The sequence below is a fragment of the Cherax quadricarinatus genome, chromosome 4, assembly GCF_038502225.1.
Source record: "Cherax quadricarinatus isolate ZL_2023a chromosome 4, ASM3850222v1, whole genome shotgun sequence".
Taxonomy (NCBI): Eukaryota; Metazoa; Arthropoda; class Malacostraca; order Decapoda; family Parastacidae; genus Cherax; species Cherax quadricarinatus.
This window is the reverse complement of record NC_091295.1, coordinates 67,975,743-67,998,042: the sequence shown is the minus strand read 5'-3', so window position 1 is coordinate 67,998,042 and position 22,300 is coordinate 67,975,743. Positions and strand designations below refer to the sequence as shown.

At 52.8% G+C, this 22,300-nt stretch overlaps 1 long non-coding RNA gene across 1 annotated transcript in view; it reads left to right on the top strand.

Moving 5' to 3' along the window:
- Positions 1-3,046, top strand: part of LOC138854581 (uncharacterized) — a 38,187-nt gene extending 35,141 nt beyond the window's left edge. The window contains exon 3 of the long non-coding RNA XR_011393762.1: positions 2,431-3,046. This is a non-coding gene — a long non-coding RNA (uncharacterized lncRNA). The remainder of the gene's footprint in view (positions 1-2,430) is intronic.
- The last annotated feature ends 19,254 nt before the right edge of the window (positions 3,047-22,300 follow it).

Genomic DNA, 22,300 nt, shown 5'->3' with positions numbered 1-22,300 from the left:
CCCTCAATTCCATTTATCGGGGGTTGTGTCGTGTTGTCTCCTGACCTGTTCTGCTGACTCAGCCATTTTTAAAACACTGAGGGAAGTAAACGCCACCTACAACCTGACTTTCCTTGAGATTATAGATATATTTGGTGTTTTCTGCTATGATTCTCTCACTGTACACTGGTCAGCTGAATATAGGTCAGCTACTAAAATATAACCTTGACTGTTTAACTATTCACTTCTTTCCCACGACTGCACTGAGGGATAACCGTCCTATAATCTTGGAGTTTTGTACTGTTGATTTGACGATGTCTCCTGTGTTTCCCTCTGGTTAGCACTGGTACAGGTGATATGATGGTGGTACAGATATGATGCTACTGTCAACAGATGAACGTCAGTAAAGATGAGAATTTCACTTCGCTAGTTGTGCGTCTGGCAGTAGCTGCTGGTTGGATGCCGGTCAGCCATGTTTAAATGCTCAAATCTTTCCCTCGTTTGGCACTGAGGAAAAAAGTCCTACAGACCTGTCATTTCCTTGGAGTTTAGTTGATCAGGTTTTCTGCCATGTTGTCTTCCCGTTGAACACTGGTGCAGTTGATATGGAGGTCAGTTATTTCATTAGTGGAAAACGTCTCATGTCTGGTTCACGTCTGGCAGCAGGTCTGGTACTTGAATGCCGATCCCTCTTTTGTCATATTTAGTCCATTTCGTTGTCGTCACCGTCAGTTTTTATGTCACTATAGGTTCCTTGCATGTTGTTGCAGCAGTACTTGCAATTTGGCCATCACTGGAGTTCGGATAGGTCCAGGGAACGGCAAGATATAGGAGCAGCCTTGTTGCTGCTTGCTGCGGCTGCGCCGTAGCAAGGGTGATGGCTGATTTCCTATATATCTCATGGGGTATGAGGGAAACCGAGGGAGCATTTAGGATTAGGGCGATTGCAGCGGGTATTTACAGAACATCTTGTTGAAATAGACTCCGTTTCGGTGGGAAGTGGGGTACCGTTTTCCCTGCAAGCTTTAGGAGTCTTACAGTACAGCGGTTACTGCAACTGAGAGGTGGGTAAGGCACAAGGGGTGGTAACACCCTAAGGTATGTTAGGATATTTAGGGTGGAAGCGGGAGTTACTGAGTTGCGTGCTTGTAGTTATGGTAAGTTACGTGTGCTTGAGGGTGTATAATGTAATGCGATGTGCAACTGAGATTTTTTTTTCTACTTTCTGGACATTACAGTCTAGCAAGACGGACAAAATGTTTTTGTTCGGTAAATGCTTTTTCATTTTGTGAAACTCGACCAGTCCCCGGCCATAGGCCGAGTTTGTATTTTATTGGTGATTTTTTTTTTTTTGGTGACGAAGTGAAGTCTGTTGGGTCTTTCCCAGTGTCCTCGTTAGGTTTTGTTCCTGACATGTAACACAGTCGTCGTGCTGATGTCAGCACCAATAGTATCATGGTTTAATTGCCTTTTTAGGGGTTTATTTTAAGCATTCTAATTGGTGTGTAAGTGAAATTTTGTCTTCTGGTTATCCTTTTGTAAAACGACCACCCCATAAGGTTTGTCGTTATTTTTTTCTAAAGGATACACAATGTTACAACTAACCACATGAGAGTGGCTATGATATTAACTTGTTTAATGTTTTACATTGATTATGTGTTTAACAACGTGAGATTGGCAATGGTGTTAACTATTTCATGTTATATATTGTTATCGTGTTGAACCACGTGAGTGGCTAGTGTTTCAACTTGTCGAGGGGCGGGTGGGGGTTGTGGAGGTGTTGGATGTCAGTGTTAGCATTAGTGTATTATGAAGATCTTTGATTATATGTAACACTGTTTCTAGGTAGATTGTAGGTTGTGTTAGGTTATCTTAAGGTAACATTGTATGTTCACTCAGTGGACCGTTGTAGTACTAGTGTTGAATGTTCTGTCATAACATTTCATGGTATCTTTATACTGCATCTTATACAGTTTTAAATAAAATATATAAAAAAAGTTTATATCCTCGGCATCAGTCCTGGATATGTTGGTTGGTTCAACTTTTTTTCTAATTAAATTTTACTTCATATCAGGATATGACCATTTATAAAGACAATTATCTCCATTCATAAATTATAATTTGTAATTTAAAATCCCCTGCTAAGGTGGTATTTAATATGGTATTCTATGGTGAGGCTGTTGGAATATTGATGTGCTTTTGGTCAATTTTATTTTTATGAAAACTATCCTCTTCATTTTTGTAAACAATTCTTGATCCTTAACTCAGATCAAACCAGATTATTTCTAATACCAAAGGCGCTGTATATCATCAAGAGTTCAGGGTTTTTCTGTGATAATTTTCTCATTCATATGTCTTCAATGCCACAATCACATCTTCGATATTTTTCAAATGTCAGTCGTAAAATTTCCATAATTACAATAAATAATTTTGCTCATTTTTTTTTTCCAGAATACGTAGTTTAAGCAGCTCGGTCCCAGGACGATGTCAACAGACTTCATAGGACTTCGGACAATTAGATGAACATCCAGGAAGACGTCATCGGTAACTTTATTAGGACTTTGGGCAAGTAAGTGAATATCTGCCGTAACCTATCGATAGCAAAATGAAATAAATTCAAATGCTTTTTGCTTTGTAATGAACCTTCCTAGTAGGTTTCGCGCTTAGTATTGATTATAAAAATGAAGCTTCGAAGTCATTTTCTGGTGTATATTTACCTTTTTTTTACCCTCTTAAGGTCGTAACTAAAAATTTGTGTTTTGAACATTCATACAATAAAATTAGGAATTAAGTACTTCATCTGAAATTAGACCCTGGGTTGCCATTACCCAGGGTAGTGGGTGATGGCACTATGGTTCATTTTCCCTTTTGCCTAAGTGTTAGTCCCCACTGGCTCAGACTTTTCCTAGGTAATGCCTTGGGGCTACCATCGGTTCTGGGGCTACCATCGGTTCTGGGGCTACCATCGGCCCTGGGGTTACCATCGGCCCTAGGGCTACCATGGGCCCTAGGGCTATCATTAACCCTGGGGTTACCATCGGCCCTGGGGCTACCATCGGCCCTGGGGCCACCATCGGCCCTGGGGCCACCATCGGCCCTGGGGTTACCATCGGCCCTGGGGTTACCATCGGCCCTGGGGTTACCATCGGCCCTGGGGTTACCATCGGCCCTGGGGCTACCATCGGCCTTGGGGCTACCATCGACCCTGGGGTTACCATCGGCCCTGGGGTTACCATCTGCCCTGGGGTTACCATCGGCCCTGGGGTTACCATCGGCCCTGGGGTTACCATCGGCCCTAGGGCTATCATTAACCCTGGGGTTACCATCGGCCCTGGGGCTACCATCGGAACTTTGGATATCATTAATCCCTGGAGTTACCATCGGCCCTCGGGCTATCATTAACTGGGGCTACCATTGGCCCTGGGGTTATAAACCCTGGGGTTACCATCGACCCTGGAGCTACCATCGGCCCTGGCACTACCATCAGCCCTGGGGCTATTATCGGCCCTGGGGCTACCATCAGCCCTGGAGTTAGCATCGACCCTGGGGTTACCATTAACCCTGGGGCTACCATCGGCCCTGGGGCTATCATTAACCCTGGAGTTACCATCGGCCCTGGGGCTATCATTAACCCTGGAGTTACCATTGGCCCTGGGGCTATCATTAACCCTGGGGCTACCATTAACCATGGGGCTACCATTGGCCCTGGGGCTACCATCGGCCTTGGGGCTATCATTAACCCTGGGACTACCATCTGCTCTGGGGCTATCATTAACTCTGGGGCTACCATCGGCCCTGGGGCTATCATTAACCCTGGGGCTACCATCGGCCCTGGGGCTATCATTAACCCTGGGGTTACAATCGGCGCTGGGAACTATCACCCAGCTGGTATTTTTATCTAAAATCACTGTAGTTAATCTTTTTTTCTTTCAGTCAAATTTTTTTCAGCTTAATGTTTGAGTGATGTTTTCCTTTGGCTTTATCATTGTCTTTCAGTCTTTTTCTTTTATATCCTAAAAATATTGCTCGAAAATATTTACTTGTTTTCCACTAATTAATTTTGTGACCATTTTGTCCATGCTGAGTATAAATCCTTCGGTCAATAAGATTTATTTAAGTTAAATGTACTACATTTTTGCTACAGTTTATTTTAAAGATATTTGTTATACATTTACAGTCTTAATAGTATTATGCATTTTTTTCATTAAATTTGAGGCTCAAAAGCATATTTAAAAAAAAAAAATGCCCAGTCTTTTTACTTCTGGTCTTATCAAATTTCATTAGAAATAATTAGCTTTCATTTGTTAAAATGAGCTTATTGATTTATGTGAAATTTTATGAAATTGCTATATTGCAAGAATTGTAACTGAAAAAATGAATTAATGTAATTTACTATTGATCAATGTCCCTCACTGGAGGTTTTTTGACGCTGGTGAGGGGCTCTTGATCAAGGGAATTGGATCTATTCTCCGGTTCCCCATAATTATTATAATGTTCATTATCCTCTCAATTTAGTAATATCACTCGGTAATTTTTATAGCCTATTAATAAGAACTCAATATTGTACCATGAAGTAGTAGTGTAGTAACCATCACTACCACCATCACCAGCCTCTAACTCAATATTGTACCATACAGTAGTGTAGTAACCATCACTACCACCATCACCAGCCTCTAACTCAATATTGTACCATGCAGTAGTGTAGTAACCACTACTACCACCATCACCAGCCTCTAACTCAATATTGTACCATACAGTAGTAGTGTAGTAACCACCACTACCATCACCAGCCTCTAACTCAATATTGTACCATGCAGTAGTAGTGTAGTAACCACCACTACCATCACCAGCCTCTAACTCAATATTGTACCATACAGTAGTAGTGTAGTAACCACCACTACCATCACCAGCCTCTAACTCAATATTGTACCATGCAGTAGTAGTGTAATAACCACCACTACCACCATCACCATCCTCTAACACTTCAGTAATCACCACCAGAGGTGGATTGGAAGTGCAGTGGCGGTGGTGGACTGGAGGTGCGGCGCCGTGGACCTGGAGAGTCCGTCTAGTGGCAGGTGGACCTGGAGAGTCCGCAGTGCGGCGGGTGGACCTGGAGTCCATGGTGCGGCGGGTGGACCTGCGGAGTCCGTGTTGCGGTGGGTGGACCTGGAGTCCGTTGAGCGGCAGGTGGACCTGGAGAGTCCATTGAACGGTGGGTGGACCTGGAGTCAATGTTGCGGCGGGTGGACCTTGAGAATCCTTTGAACGGCGGGTGGACCTGGGGAGTCCGTTTAGCATCGGGTGAACCTGGAGAGTCCGTTGACCGGCGGGTTAACTTGGAGAGCTCCTTGAGCGGCGAGTGGACCTGGAGAATCCATGGCATTGAGCGACGGTGGACCTGGAGTCCATGGTGCAGCGGGTGGACCTGGAGAGTCCGTGGCACAGTGGGTGGACCTGGAGTCCCTTGAATGGCGGGTGACCTAGAGAGTACGTTGAACGGCAGGTGGACCTGGAGAATCCATTGAGCGGCGGGTGGACCTCGAGATTGTGTTGCGGCAGTGTGAACCTGGAGAGTCCGTTTGCGGGGAGTGGACCTCAAGACTCGTGTTGTGGCGGGTGGACCTGGAGAGTCCATGTTGCGGCGGGTGGACCTGGAGAGTCCCTGTTGCGGTGGGTGGACCTGGAGAGTCCGCGTTGCGGCGGGTGGACCTGGAGAGTCCGTTGAGCGGCGATGTGGACCTGGAGAGTTCGTTGAGCGGTGGGTGGACCTGGAGAGTCCGTGTTGCAGTGGGTGGACCTTGAGTCCCTGTGCGGCGGGTGGACCTGGAGTGTCCCTTTTGCGGCGGGTGGACCTGGAGAGTCCTTGTTTCGGCGGGTGGACCTGGAGTCCCTAGCGCGGCGCGGGGACCTGGAGAGTCCGTGTTGCGGCGGGTGGACCTGGAGAGTCCGTGTTGCGGCGGGTGGACCTGAAGAGTCCGTGTTGCGGCGGGTGGACCTGGAGAGTCCCTGGCGCGGCGGGTGGACCTGGAGAGTCCATGTTGCGGCGGGTGAACCTGGAGAGTCCCTGTTGCGGCGATTTGAACCTGGAGAGTCCTTGTTGTGGCGGGTGGACCTGGAGAGTCCGTGTTGCGGCGGGTGGACGTGGTGTCCGTTGAACGGCGGGTGGACCTGGAGAGTCCATGTTGCGGCGGGTGGACCTGGAGAGTCCGTTGAGCGCCGATATGGACCTGGAGAGTCTATTGTGCGGCGGGTGGACCTGTAGAGTCTTTGGCGTTGCCCGGCAAATGGACGTGAAGAGTGAAGTGCGGTAGGTGGTCCTGGAGAGTCCATTGAGTGGCGAGTGGACCTGGAGTTCGTTGAGCAGCGGGTGAACCTGGAGAGTCCATTGAGTGGCAGGTGGACGTGGACAGTCCGCTGAGCGGCTGGTGGACCTGAAGAGTCCATGGTGCAGCGGGTGGACCTGAAGTCCGTGGCACGGTGGGTGGACTTGGAGAGTCCGTTGATCGGCGGGTGAACCTGGAGAGTCCATAGAGCAGTGGGTGGACCTAGAGAATATAATTGCGGGTGGACCTGAAGAGTCCGTTGAGTGGTGGACCTGGAGAGTCCATTGAGATGACTTGCCAAATCGTAATGACACGATTACAAACAAATCATATCACGGGTGGGGTTTGAACCGCGGTAAGAGAGTCAAATCTCCAGACCGTCACGTTAGCCACTGGGCCAGCTAGCTTTAATAAGATTCGTCCAACTAGGTATATTTCTACACCATAGGAAGGTTAGCATAGGCACCACTGTATCCACAAATGCAAGTTTTTCCAGACGAATCTCCCGCTAGCATGGCCGTGACGAACTCGAGCTTAAGTCCCCTCAAAGTCGTCAACATGAGTCACGAAATGGTAATGACACGATTGCAAACAAACCATACCACTGGTGGGGTTTGAACCTGCTGTAAGAGTCTCAAAACTTCAGACCGTCTGGAGTTTTGAAACTCTTACCGCGGGTTCAACCCCACCCCATACCACGGGTGGGGTTTGAACCCGCAGTAAGAGTCTGAAAACTCCAGACGGTCTGAAGTTTTGAGACTCTTACCGGGGATTCAAACCTTACCCGTGGCATGGTTTGTTTGCAATCGTGTCATTACGATTTCGTGAGTCATGTTGACGGCTCTCAGGGGACTAGTTAGTCACGGTCATGCTAACGGAAGATTCGTCTGTAAAAACTTGCATTTGTGGACACAGTGGTGCCTATGCTAACCTTCGTATGGTGTAGAAATATACCAAGTTGGACGAATCTTATTGAAGTTAACTGGTCCAGTGACTAACGCGACAGTCTGGAGTTTCGAAACACTCTTACCGCGGGTTCAAACACTACCCGTGGTATGGTTTAATCCGTAGAGCGACGGGAGGACCTGGAGAGTCCGTTGAGCGGCAGGTGGATGTGGAGAGTTCATGATGTGGCGCGTGGACATTGAGTGTTGAGCGGCGGGTGGACCTAGAGAGTCCATTGTGCGGCGGCTGGTCCTGGAACGTTGAGCGGCGGGTGGACCTGGAGAGTCCATGGTGCGGCGGGTGGACCTGGAGAGTCCGTGGCACGGGGGGTGTGGTGCGGCGGGTGGACCTGGAGAGTCCGTGGCACGGGGGGTGGACCTGGAGAATCCGTTGAGCGGTGGGTGGACCAGGAGAGTCCGTTGAGCATTGGGTGGACCTGGAGAGTCCGTGTTGCGGCGGGTGGACCTGTAGAGTCCATGTTGCGGCGGGTGGACCTGGAGAGTCCGTGTTGCGGCGTGTGGACCTGGAGAGTGTTGAGCGGCGATGTGGACCTTTACAGTCCGTTGAGCGGCGATGTGGACCTGGAGAGTCCCTGTTCGGCGGGTGGACCTGGAGAGTCTATGTTGCGGCGGGTGGACCTTCAGAGTCCCTGTGGCTGGTGGACCTGGAGTGTCCCTGTTGCGGCGGGTGGACCTGGAGAGTCCGTGTTTCGGCGGGTGGACCTGGAGTCCCTGGCGCGGCGGGGGAACCTGGAGAGTCCGTGTTGCGGCGGGTGGACCTGGAGAGTCCATGTTGCGGTGATGTGATCCTGGAGAGTCCTTGTTGCGGCGGGCGGACCTGGAGAGTCCGTGTTGCAGCGGGTGGACCTTGAGAGTCCCTGTTCGGCGGGTGGACCTGGAGAGTCTATGTTGCGGCGGGTGGACCTGGAGTGTCCCTGTTGCGGCGGGGGGACCTGGAGAGTCCGTGTTTCGGCGGGTGGACCTGTAGAGTCCATGTTGCGGCGGGTGGACCTGGAGAGTCCATGTTGCGGTGATGTGATCCTGGAGAGTCCTTGTTGCGGCGGGCGGACCTGGAGAGTCCGTGTTGCAGCGGGTGGACCTTGAGAGTCCCTGTTCGGCGGGTGGACCTGGAGAGTCCATGTTGCGGCGGGTGGACCTTGAGAGTCCCTGTGCGGCGGGTGGACCTGGAGTGTCCCTGTTGCGGCGGGTGGACCTGGAGAGTCCGTGTTTCGGCGGGTGGACCTGGAGTCCCTGGCGCGGCGGGGGGACCTGGAGAGTCCGTGTTGCGGCGGGTGGACCTGTAGAGTCCATGTTGCGGTGATGTGATCCTGGAGAGTCCTTGTTGCGGCGGGCGGACCTGGAGAGTCCGTGTTGCGGCGGGTGGACCTGGAGTCCGTGTTGTGGCGGGTGGACTTGGAGAGTCCGTTGAGCGGTGGGTGGACCTGGAGTCTCTCAACGGGTGGACCTGGAGAGTCCGTGTTGTGGCGGGTGGACCTGGAGAGTCCGTGTTGCAGCGGGTGGACCTGGAGAGTCCGTGTTGCGGCGGGTGGACCTGGAGAGTCCCTGGCGAGGCGGGTGGACCTGGAGTCCGTTGAGCGATGTGGACCTGGAGAGTCCGTTGAGCGGCGGGTGGACCTGGAGAGTCGGTTTTTCTACGGGTAGACCTGGAGAGGCCGTGTTGTGGACCTGGAGAGTCTGTAATGTGGCGGGTGGACCTGGAGAGTCCGTGTTGCGGCGGGTGGACCTGGAGATTCCCTGGCGTGGTGGGTGGACCTGGAGAGTCCATGTTGCGGCGGGTGAACCTGGAGAGTCCTTGTTGCGGCGGGTGGACCTGGAGAGTCCGTGTTGCGGCGGGTGGACGTGGTGTCCGTTGAACGGCGGGTGGACCTGGAGAGTCCGTGTTGTGGCGTGTGGACCTGGAGAGTCCGTGTTGCGGCGTGTGGACCTGGAGAGTCCGTTGAGCGGCGATGTGGACCTGGGGAGTCCGTTGAGCGGAGGGTGGACCTGGAAAGTCCATTGTGCGGCGGCTGGTCCTGGAACGTTGAGCGGCCGGTGGACCTGGAGAGTCCATGGTGCGGCGGGTGGACCTGGAGAGTCCGTGGCACGGGGGGTGGACCTTGAGAGTCCGTTGAGCGGCGTGTGGACCTGGAGTCCGTTGAGCAGAGGGTGGACCTGGTGAGTCCGTTGAGCGGTGGGTGCACCAGGAGAGTCCGTTGAGCATTGGGTGGACATGGAGAGTCCGTGTTGCGGCGGGTGGACCTGGAGAGTCCCTGTTCGGCGGGTGGACCTTGAGAGTCCCTGTGCGGCGGGTGGACCTGGAGTGTCCCTGTTGCGGCGGGTGGACCTGGAGAGTCCGTGTTGCGGCGGGTGGACCTGGAGAGTCCGTTGAGCGGCGATGTGGACCTTGAGAGTCCGTTGAGCGGCGATGTGGACCTGGAGAGTCCGTTGAGCGGCGGGTAGACCTGGAGAGTCCGTGTTGCAGCGGGTGGACCTTGAGAGTCCCTGTTCGGCGGGTGGACCTGGAGAGTCCATGTTGCGGCGGGTGGACCTGGAGAGTCCGTGTTTCGGCGGGTGGACCTGGAGTCCCTGGCGCGGCGGGGGGACCTGGAGAGTCCGTGTTGCGGCGGGTGGACCTGTAGAGTCCATGTTGCGGCGGGTGGACCTGGAGAGTCCATGTTGCGGTGATGTGATCCTGGAGAGTCCTTGTTGCGGCGGGCGGACCTGGAGAGTCCGTGTTGCGGCGGGTGGACCTGGAGAGTCCGTGTTGCGGCGGGTGGACCTGGAGAGTCCGTGTTGCGGCGGGTGGACCTGGAGAGTCCGTGTTGCGGCGGGTGGACCTGGAGAGTCCGTGTTGCGGCGGGTGGACCTGGAGAGTCCGTGTTGCAGCGGGTGGACCTTGAGAGTCCCTGTGCTGTGGGTGGACCTGGAGTGTCCCTGTTGCGGCGGGTGGACCTGGAGAGTCCGTGTTGTGACGGCTGGACCTGGAGAGTCCGTGTTGCGGCGGGTGGACCTGGGGAGTCCGTGGTGCGGCAGGTGGACCTGGAGAGTCCCTGGCGCGGCGGGTGGACATGGAGTCCGTTGAGCGATGTGGACCTAGAGAGTCCGTTGAGCGGCGGGTTGACGTGGTGTCCGTTGAACGGCGGGTGGACCTGGAGAGTCCATGTTGCGACGGGTGGACCTGGAGAGTTCCTGGTGCAGCGGGTGGACCTGGAGAGTCCGCGTTGCGGTGGGTGGACCTGGAGAGTTGTGTTGCGGTGTGTGGACCTGGAGAGTCCGTTGAGCGGCGATGTGGACCTGGAGAGTCCGTTGAGCGGCGGGTGGACCTGGAGAGTCCGTTTTGCAGCGGGTGGACCTTGAGAGTCCCTGTTCGGCGGGTGGACCTGGAGAGTCCATGTTGCGGCGGGTGGACCTTGAGTCCCTGTTCGGCGGGTGGACCTGGAGAGTCCATGTTGCGGCGGGTGGACCTTGAGAGTCCCTGTGCGGCGGGTGGACCTGGAGTGTCCCTGTTGCGGCGGGTGGACCTGGAGAGTCCGTGTTTCGGCGGGTGGACCTGAGAGTCCGTGACCTGGACAGTCCGGCGGGGTGGACCTGGAAGAGTCCCTGGCGCGGCGGGTGGACCTGGAGAGTCCATGTTGCGGCTGGTGAACCTGGAGAGTCCATGTTGCGGCGATGTGAACCTGGAGAGTCCTTGCGGCGGGTGGACCTGGAGAGTCGGTTTTTCTAGGGGTGGACCTGGAGAGGCCGTGTTGTGGACCTGGAGAGTCCGTGTTGTGGCGGGTGGACCTGGAGAGTCCATGTTGCGGCGGGTGGACCTGGAGAGTCCATGTTGCGGTGATGTGATCCTGGAGAGTCCTTGTTGCGGCGGGCGGACCTGGAGAGTCCGTGTTGCAGCGGGTGGACCTTGAGAGTCCCTGTTCGGCGGGTGGACCTGGAGAGTCCATGTTGCGGCGGGTGGACCTTGAGAGTCCCTGTGCGGCGGGTGGACCTGGAGTGTCCCTGTTGCGGCGGGTGGACCTGGAGAGTCCATGTTGCGTCGGGTGGACCTTGAGAGTCCCTGTGCGGCGGGTGGACCTGGAGAGTCCGTGTTTCAACGGATGGACCTGGAGTCCGTGTTGCGGCGGGTGGACTTGGAGAGTCCGCTGAGCGGTGGGTGGACCTGGAGTCTTGCGACGGGTTGACCTGGAGAGTCCGTGTTGTGGCGGCTGGACCTGGAGAGTCCGTGTTGCGGCGGGTGGACCTGGAGAGTCCCTGGTGCGGCGGATGGACCTGGAGAGTCCGTGTTGCGGCGGGTGGACCTGGAGAGTCCGTTGAGCGGCGATGTGGACCTTGAGAGTCCGTTTAGCGGCGATGTGGACCTGGAGAGTCCGATGAGCGGTGGGTAGACCTGGAGAGTGTGTTGCAGCGGGTGGACCTTGAGAGTCCCTGTTCGGCGGGTGGACCTGGAGAGTCCGTGCTGCGGCGGGTGGACCTGGAGAGTCCCTGGTGCGGCGGATGGACCTGGAGAGTCCGCGTTGCGGCGGGTGGACCTGGAGAGTCCGTGTTGCGGCGGGTGGACCTGGAGAGTCCGTGTTGCGGCGATGTGGACCTTGAGAGTCCGTTGAGCGGCGGGTAGACCTGGAGAGTCCGTTGAGCGGCGGGTGGACCTGGAGAGTCCGTGTTGCAGCGGGTGGACCTTGAGAGTCCCTGTTCGGCGGGTGGACCTGGAGAGTCCATGTTGCGGCGGGTGGACCTTGAGAGTCCCTGTGCGGCGGGTGGACCTGGAGTGTCCCTGTTGCGGCGGGTGGACCTGGAGAGTCCGTGTTTCGGCGGGTGGACCTGGAGTCCCTGGCGCGGCGGGGGGACCTGGAGAGTCCGTGTTGCGGCGGGTGGACCTGGAGAGTCCATGTTGCGGTGATGTGATCCTGTAGAGTCCTTGTTGCGGCGGGCGGACCTGGAGAGTCCGTGTTGCGGCGGGTGGACCTGGAGTCCGTGTTGCGGCGGGTGGACTTGGAGAGTCCGTTGAGCGGTGGGTGAACCTGGAGTCTTGCGACGGGTGGACCTGGAGAGTCCGTGTTTTGGCGGCTGGACCTGGAGAGTCCGTGTTGCGGCGGGTGGACCTGGAGAGTCCGTGTTGCGGCGGGTGGGCCTGGAGAGTCCGTGGTGCGGCGGGTGGACCTGGAAGAGTCCCTGGCGCGGCGGGTGGACCTGGAGAGTCCATGTTGCGGCTGGTGAACCTGGAGAGTCGGTTTTTCTACGGGTGGACCTGGAGAGGCCGTGTTTTGGCGGGTGGACCTGGAGAGTCCGTGTTGTGGCGGGAGGACCTGGAGAGTCCGTGTTGCGGCGGGTGGACCTGGAGAGTCCCTGGCTCGGCGGGTGGACCTGGAGAGTCCATGTTGCGGCGGGTGAACCTGGGGAGTCCATGTTGCGGCGATGTGAACCTGGAGAGTCCTTGTTGCGGCGGGTGGACCTGGAGAGTCCGTGTTGCGGCGGGTGGACGTGGTGTCCGTTGAACGGCGGGTGGACCTGGAGAGTCCATGTTGCGGCGGGTGGACCTGGAGAGTCCGTGTTGCGGCGGGTGGACCTGGAGAGTCCGTGTTGCGGCGTGTGGACCTGGAGAGTCCGTTGAGCGGCGATGTGGACCTGGAGAGTCCGTTGAGCGGCGGGTGGACCTGGAGAGTCCGTGTTGCAGCGGGTGGACCTTGAGAGTCCGGGTGGTTGTCCAGCGGCGGGTGGACCTGCAGAGTCCATGTTGCGGTGATGTGATCCTGGAGAATCCTTGTTGCGGCGGGCGGACCTGGAGAGTCCGTGTTGCGGCGGGTGGACCTGGAGTCCGTGTTGCGGCGGGTGGACTTGGAGAGTCCGTTGAGCGGTGGGTGGACCTGGAGAGTCCGTGTTGTGGCGGGTGGACCTGGAGAGTCCGTCTTGCAGCGGGTGGACCTGGAGAGTCCGTGTTGCGACGGGTGGACCTGGAGAGTCCGTTGAGCGGTGAGGTGGACCTGGAGAGTCCGTTGATCGGCGGGTGTTGCGGTTTTTCTACGGATGTGGAGAGGCCGTGTTGTGGACCTGGAGAGTCCGGGTTGTTGAGCGGCGGGTGGACCTGGAGAGTCCGTGTGTGCGGCGGGTGGTGGACGTTGAGCAGAGGGTGGACCTGGTGAGTCCCGGTTGAGAGTCCGTTGGCGGGTGGACCTGGAGAGTCCGTGTTGCGGCGGGTGGACCTGGAGAGTCCGTGTTGCGGCGGGTGGACCTGGAGAGTCCGTGCTGCGGCGGGTGGACCTGGAGAGTCCCTGGTACGGCGGATGGACCTGGAGTCCGCGTTGCGGCGGGTGGACCTGGAGAGTCCGTGTTGCGGCGGGTGGACCTGGAGAGTCCGTTGAGCGGCGATGTGGACCTTGAGAGTCCGTTGAGCGGCGATGTGGACCTGGAGAGTCCGTTGAGCGGCGGGTGGACCTGGAGAGTCCGTGTTGCAGCGGGTGGACCTTGAGAGTCCCTGTTCGGCGGGTGGACCTGGAGAGTCCATGTTGCGGCGGGTGGACCTGGAGAGTCCGTGTTTCGGCGGGTGGACCTGGAGTCCCTTGCGCGGCGGGGGGACCTGGAGAGTCCGTGTTGCGGCGGGTGGACCTGGAGAGTCCATGTTGCGGTGATGTGATCCTGTAGAGTCCTTGTTGCGGCGGGCGGACCTGGAGAGTCCGTGTTGCGGCGGGTGGACCTGGAGAGTCCCTGTTGCGGCGGGTGGACCTGGAGAGTCCGTGGTGCGGCGGGTGGACCTGGAGAGTCCCTGGCGCGGCGGGTGGACCTGGAGTCCGTTGAGCGATGTGGACCTGGAGAGTCCGTTGTGCGGCGGGTGGACCTGGAGAGTCCGTGTTGCGGCGGGTGGACCTGGAGATTCCCTGGCGCGGCGGGTGGACCTGGAGAGTCCATGTTGCGGCTGGTGAACCTGGAGAGTCCATGTTGCGGTGATGTGAACCTGGAGAGTCCTTCTTGCGGCGGGTGGACCTGGAGAGTCCGTGTTTCGGCGGGTGGACGTGGTGTCCGTTGAACGGCGGGTGGACCTGGAGAGTCCATGTTGCGGCGGGTGGACCTGGAGAGTTCGTATTGCGGCGGGTGGACCTGGAGAGTCCGTGTTGCGGCGTGTGGACCTGGAGAGTCCGTGTTGTGGCGGGTGGACCTGGAGAGTCCGTGTTGCGGCGGGTGGACCTGGAGAGTCCCTGGCGCGGCGGGTGGACCTGGAGAGTCCGTTGAGCGATGTGGACCTGGAGAGTCCGTTGAGCGGCGGGTGGACCTGGAGAGTCCGTGTTGCGGCGGGTGGACCTGGAGAGTCCGTGTTGCGGCGGGTGGACCTGGAGAGTCCATGTTGCGGCGGGTGAACCTGGAGAGTCCATGTTGCGGCGATGTGAACCTGGAGAGTCCATGTTGCGGCGGGTGGACCTGAAGAGTCCGTGTTGCGGCGGGTGGACCTGAAGAGTCCGTTGAGTGGTGGACCTGGAGAGTCCATTGAGATGACTTGCTAAATCGTAATGACATGATTACAAACAAATCATATCACGGGTGGGGTTTGAACTGCGGTAAGAGAGTCAAATCTCCAGACCGTCACGTTAGCCATTGGGCCAGCTAGCTTTAATAAGATTCGTCCAACTAGGTATATTTCTACACCATAGGAAGGTTAGCATAGGCACCACTGTATCCACAAATGCAAGTTTTTCCAGACGAATCTCCCGCTAGCATGGCCGTGACGAACTCGAGCTTAAGTCCCCTCAAAGTCGTCAACATGAGTCACGAAATCGTAATGACACGATTGCAAACAAACCATACCACTGGTGGGGTTTGAACCTGCTGTAAGAGTCTCAAAACTTCAGACCGTCTGGAGTTTTGAGACTCTCTTACCGCGGGTTCAACCCCACCCCATACCACGGGTGGGGTTTGAACCCGCAGTAAGAGTCTGAAAACTTCAGACGGTCTGAGGTTTTGAGACTCTTACCGGGGATTCAAACCTTACCCATGGCATGGTTTGTTTGCAATCGTGTCATTACGATTTCGTGAGTCATGTTGACGGCTCTGAGGGGACTAGAGTTAGTCACGGCCATGCTAACGGAAGATTCGTCTGTAAAAACTTGCATTTGTGGACACAGTGGTGCCTATGCTAACCTTCGTATGGTGTAGAAATATACCAAGTTGGACGAATCTTATTGAAGTTAACTGGTCCATTGACTAACGCGACAGTCTGGAGTTTCGAAACACTCTTACCGCGGGTTCAAACACTACCCGTGGTATGGTTTAATCCGTAGAGCGACGGGAGGACCTGGAGAGTCCGTTGAGCGGCAGGTGGATGTGGAGAGTTCATGATGTGGCGCGTGGACATTGAGTGTTGAGCGGCGAGTGGACCTAGAGAGTCCATTGTGCGGCGGCTGGTCCTGGAACGCTGAGCGACGGGTGGACCTGGAGAGTTCGTGGCACGGGGGGTGGACCTTGAGAGTCCGTTGAGCGGCGTGTGGACCTGGTGAGTCCGTTGAGCAGAGGGTGGACCTGGTGAGTCCGTTGAGCGGTGGGTGGACCAGGAGAGTCCGTTGAGCATTGGGTGGACATGGAGAGTCCGTGTTGCGGCGGGTGGACCTGGAGAGTCCGTGTTGCGGCGGGTGGACCTGGAGAGTCCGTGTTGCGGCGGGTGGACCTGGAGAGTCCGTGGTGCGGCGGGTGGACCTGGAGAGTCCCTGGCGCGGCGGGTGGACCTGGAGTCCGTTGAGCGATGTGGACCTGGAGAGTCCGTTGAGCGGCGGGTGGACCTGGAGAGTCGGTTTTTCTACGGGTGGACCTGGAGAGGCCGTGTTTTGGCGGGTGGACCTGGAGAGTCCGTGTTGTGGCGGGAGGACCTGGAGAGTCCGTGTTGCGGCGGGAGGACCTGGAGAGTCCATGTTGCGGCGGGTGAACCTGGGGAGTCCATGTTGCGGCGATGTGAACCTGGAGAGTCCTTGTTGCGGCGGGTGGACCTGGAGAGTCCGTGTTGCGGCGGGTGGACGTGGTGTCCATTGAACGGCGGGTGGACCTGGAGAGTCCATGTTGCGGCGGGTGGACCTGGAGAGTCCGTGTTGCGGCGGGTGGACCTGGAGAGTCCGTGTTGCAGCGGGTGGACCTTGAGAGTCCCTGTTCGGCGGGTGGACCTGGAGAGTCCATGTTGCGGCGGGTGGACCTTGAGAGTCCCTGTGCGGCGGGTGGACCTGGAGTGTCCCTGTTGCGGCGGGTGGACCTGGAGAGTCCGTGTTGTGGCGGCTGGACCTGGAGAGTCCGTGTTGCGGCGGGTGGACCTGGGGAGTCCGTGGTGCGGCGGGTGGACCTGGAGAGTCCCTGGCGCGGCGGGTGGACCTGGAGTCCGCGTTGCGGCGGGTGGACCTGGAGAGTCCGTGTTGCGGCGGGTGGACGTGGTGTCCGTTGAACGGCGGGTGGACCTGGAGAGTCCATGTTGCGGCGGGTGGACCTGGAGAGTCCCTGGTGCGGCGGGTGGACCTGGAGTCCGCGTTGCGGCGGGTGGACCTGGAGAGTCCGTGTTGCGGCGGGTGGACGTGGTGTCCGTTGAACGGCGGGTGGACCTGGAGAGTCCATGTTGCGGCGGGTGGACCTGGAGAGTTCCTGGTGCGGCGGGTGGACCTGGAGAGTCCGCGTTGCGGCGGGTGGACCTGGAGAGTCCGTTGAGCGGCGATGTGGACCTGGAGAGTCCGTTGAGCGGCGATGTGGACCTGGAGAGTCCGTGGAGCGCAGGGAGGACCTGAAGACTCCGTTGTGCGGCGGTTGGACCTGGAGTCCTTTGAGCGACGGGTGGACCTGTAGAGTCCATGATGCGGCAGGTGGACCTGGATAGTCCATGGCGCGGCGGGTGGACCTGGAGAGTCCGTTGGGCGGCGGTGTGGACCTGGAGAGTCCGTTGAGCGGCGGTGTGGACCTGGAGAGTCCGTTGAGTGGCGGTGCAACCTGGAGTGTTGAGCGGCGGGTGGACTAGGAAAGTCCGTTGAGCGACGGTGGACGTAAAGAGTCCGTGGCGCGGCGGGTGGACCTGTAGAGTCCATTGAGCGACGGTGGACGTAAAGAGCCCGTGGCGCGGCGGGTGGACCTGTAGAGTCCGTTGAGCGGCGATGGACATCGTCCATTACCATATATTGGATTGTCTACAAAATTATTGGGCTTGTCCAATATTATTGCTTTATCCAATATATACTAATTCATATCCTTCCCAGCATACACACTTCATAGTTTTCGTTGTATCGATGTTGTTTAAACATTATAATTGGTAAATTCCATATTTTAACGTTGACACAACATTGGTCGATCGTAGGTTATGCAGTGTTTGCTGGGGTTCCATCTTGTCTGTGTCCCCCTCCTTGTCTCTCTCGCGCCGCTCCTTGTGGGCTGGCCGGCAGCATATCATCAGCAGCCTGATGCCCTGGCTGTTGATGAGCGATTTCTGGTGATAACCTAGCTACCACCGGTTATCAACCGAAGTAACCCTTGGTGTGTGGTTTGGGGTTCCACATAACTAAGGTTTTCTCTGAGAACCTTTGGACGAGTAACCCCGGTCCGGCTCGAAGATCGCAGACCTCAACGTGGTGAGCCGGTGGAACTTGCAATAGCATCTCTAAAAGCTTTATTAACAAGTTTTCATTATATTTTTAATTTCATAAGTTATCTTCTGCGAATGCTATATTATTGTAATGTAATTTTATTTGTACAATATAAGGTTCGTTTATTATTTTATAAAAATTTCGTTGATAAGTCATGTTTGAAAACGATGATGCTATTTCAAGGCTAACATGCGACCTTTTTTTTTTTTTTCATTCTTATTTAGATTCCTAAGTTTTGACGCACAATTATTTTTCAATGCTAATACTACGAGTTTGCCTGAATGTCAAATTTGTTTTATGATAGATACTATTGCTCTTTTTAATTTTATTCCCCCTGATTACCTCTCATTCCTTTGTCATTTTATGACCCGAGTTCAGTTCTGCCACTACATCTAGGGCGTTGTGACTCCTAAGGTTGTAGCGCTTCCTTCTAAATAATATTAATAAGACAGATGGGCCTAAATATACAATCTATTTGTCATCACTTTCAATAACTGCCTTACCAAAAGTGCATGGATTTTGCGACCCAGATGACCTTCCGAGTTGAGGCGTCCCCACCACTTTAGATGAAGGCGATCCTTCATTGTAAGCAATATAATATCACAGATCCCAAATTTCAGCAGGCAGGCACTGTGCTTGCCACCTCCAGGACTAGTCCAGCTGTAGTGAGGAAAACACTCAAATTTACCTGGTAATACCCTTCAAGGGAACATACCTTCATGTTGGTAAAGGGCTTAAGATTCAACGAATTCTAGTGACCCTTCCCGTCCTCAGATCAAGCCAGATTACTTTCTCCGGACGCTGTATGACCTTACCCCCTTGAATGTATTAACGCAACCCATATATATTTAAAGCTGTTGGGCGAGGTGCTGTTAAAATATATTTCGTATCAAATTTGAGTTTTCTTGACCTTTGGGTATCGTTTTTCTGAGGGGGAGTACCTGTGAAAGGTTGATTGTAATAAGAGGTACCTTGTGCTAGTAAAGGGTCTTAATTCAAGAACTTTAACCTATTCTATAGCCCTTGTGGCTTAGCGCTTCTTTTTGATTATAATAATTTAACCTATTCTCCCTAGGATCAATCCTGTTCCCTTGGGTACTGTGTGACCCCTATGGTTTAGCGCTTCCCCTTGATTAAAATGGCCTCTTAATACGAGGAATTTGAGCTATCCTTTCTTGCATTAACTCCCTCCAGTTCTCTTGTGGCTTAGCGCTTCTTTGTGATTATAATAATAATAATCCCTCCAGTTCTCTGGAGTTTTATGGTCTCGGAGTTCAACGTTCTCGTGACTAATGGGGTGACTGCTGGTAAAGTGCTGTGAGTTATAGAGGAATTAATGCCTCCAGTTTCCCACGCACTATGTAACTCCAGGTTTAGTTCTATAATTGAACCTGTATGTCTCCTGTTCCCCAGGCACAGTGTAACCCCTACATGTTTAATGCTCTCCCTAATTAAGGTACATAAAATCAATGATCCGAGAAAGATGTCTCATAAGCCCAGTTCCTCAACCTGGATGTACACAAGAAATAAGGCAGAGGCGTAGCAAAAGTTCCTGATCCAGTCAAATATTAGCACTGAAGATTTGATGTTAATCATAAGAAGTGTTCACAAGGTTTCACAAGCTGACATCTACACAGTTCAAAAACCAATTTGAATCTTCACATCTCACGAGGCCTGGTCACGGACCAGGAGGAGGTTCCTTGATCTAATTAATAGAGGTTGTGCTTCAATTCCTGTGGGACCCGTACGGGTTTAGCGTTCCCCGATGAACGTAATGTGTAAGGTTAGATGGTAAGAAATAATTACAAAGAACAGGGATGGGATGGGGTGGGGAGGAGGGGTAAAGGAGACGAAGAAAAAAAGGGGAGTCGGAGATGAGATGGTTCTATCTGCAGTTCCCACAAGTTGTACTGGATGCTGTGGTACAACTGGACGAGAGCGTAAGCAGCTTCACAGCAGATAAAAATAAAAACATGGTACCGGTGGCCACTGTTACGACTCCCACAGCCACCACCGCAGGAGAGAAGATTGTTGCTAGTTTTCATGTTTGTGTTAACACAAATTTTGATAATCCTTTAGCACTCCTTGCAGCCCCTCCTAACTTTATATTTATTGTCCTCTCCATCCTTACTTATTAGATCCTGCATCAGTTCCTATCTTGCAGCGTTGTATGATCCCCAATAGGTTTAGCGCTTCCTTTTGATTACAATAATAATTCGTGTGTGTGTACAGCTTCACAAGACAATATCTGTTGAGTATCTATACAGCTCGCTTATTATGGTACCTGATGCGCAGAAAAGTGCAGGTACAACCTAAAATACATAGTACATAAAAAGGTAAACGGAATGAATAAAATCAAAACGGAAAGTTGAAGAAAAACAAATCCGGCAACCACTTAAGGTCATCTTTAGGAATACCTAATTTTTTACTGCCTTTTTTTTGCAGTATTTAAAAGCTTTTCAAAACAGCTTGTCGTTCTCTAGACTTACTGTTTGCTAATCATATGGCTAGCGATTGTGATCATGTATAATGTGATCATCAGGTCCTTCATAATAGTTAATTATAAAGCCGGAGTCAGATTAGGTGGATCAGGCCAGGTCATATTATAAATATATACGAATTCTACATTATTACTAATAGTAGTATATATTTCACATCAAATTACAGTATCATGATATATGTAAGATTATCACTTCAAATCACAGTCAAAGATAACATCGATAACTTTTGCCACAACCTGATACAGAACAATACCAGGCAGTTGCATCATGGGCTCAGTTCTCTCTACTTATATCCTGCCATGTACCGTACCCCACCACGTCACAACGGTACGGTACCTCTGTTGTCTTCGTCTACCATGCCACAGCCATTAATAACAGCACCATGACAAAACAGTTCTCTTTCATCTACACAATTCACTCGTACCACAATAACACAACCTGTGGTATTGGACCTTAAACATAATTTATACAATTTTTGTTAATGCTGATTTATAACACAAATGACCTGCTGTATAGCCCTTGTGGCTTAGCGCTTCTTTTTGATTATAATAATAATAATAACACAAATGACCAAAGATATAAATAATTATATATATATATATATATATATATATATATATATATATATATATATATATATATATATATATATATATATATATATATATATATATATATATCTGTTCTAACTTTTCTAAATGACCAAATAATCTCAACAACCCTTCCTTCATTCTTTGAATCATTCATTTCATACCAACTTATTGTCTTCTAATTTCTACACTTCATAGTCTCTGCATAATATTCACATCACAAATTGATCTCAAATGTGACATCTCCACAGCCTCCAGCCTCCGCCTTCTCCTCCTCCATCTCGATGCAACATTCAAAGGCCATGCCTAACATTTATATTGCAGTGTTAACACTACTATCTTCTGGTGCATTCCCCTCTTACAATAGTCTGCAATAGACCCATTTCTAGTTGCATCCACTCAAAAATATCTAAACATTTATTTCCCCCATGCTCCTAATCTGATGTCCATCCACTCCTACACTAAGTTTTGTAACATCACTGCAGGATTCCCAAAAAAGCACTGTGTCATCAGCAAACAATTGTAACAGCTCGCACACCTTCATCCCCCCAGCATTACCATAAACTTCTATTACAACCCTAACTATAAATATATTAAACAAACCATAATGACATCACTCTTACCTAAAGTTCACATTCACTGAGAAAAAAAAATCTCATATATACCCCCAAAAGAACGTTATAAATATTAGCAATTTATCACCAGTTCCATGCCTTGGCAATATCTACCATTGTTTCCTTATCCACTCTATCATAGGTTTTTTCCAAATCGACCAATACAACACACAACTTACATATGCACCTCCCACTCGTCTAGCATCACATTCTATAACAAAACTAACGCAATAAAACAAATACATACAACTAAAATGTGAGTCACTCTGGCATCTGAGGGAAGCAAAGCCAAGCTAGTAGTGCCATATTCCCAGTCAAGTCAGCCTTCTCACATGCACACACACCAAAAATCTGTCGATGCAACAACACGAACTCAAACGAATGAATAAATAGCAAAAACATATCAATAAAAAAATATTGTTTATTGAATATCATACATTAGGTGTATTGTCCTGGGTTGACAGTGGCCCTGGGAGGCACTTACATGTCTCGAGTGCTAATGACACACTTAACAAGCCGTCATACACTGAGCCAAGGATTACCGGCTGTGTTTAATATTAAATCCCTGGCGACATCCAAATGTAGTACAGCCGATAATAGCGAAGCAAAAACACAGGTTGCAGGACAAGCTCTTCTTGGGACGCTCATTGAAGAGATTTATGAAGTCTTGTCTCGCTCCGTGTCCACCTGTATGAAGGCATTTCTCGTCAGTATAGAGCTTTATAGTCATATCTCATTCTGTATTGAGCTTTGTATAGTCATG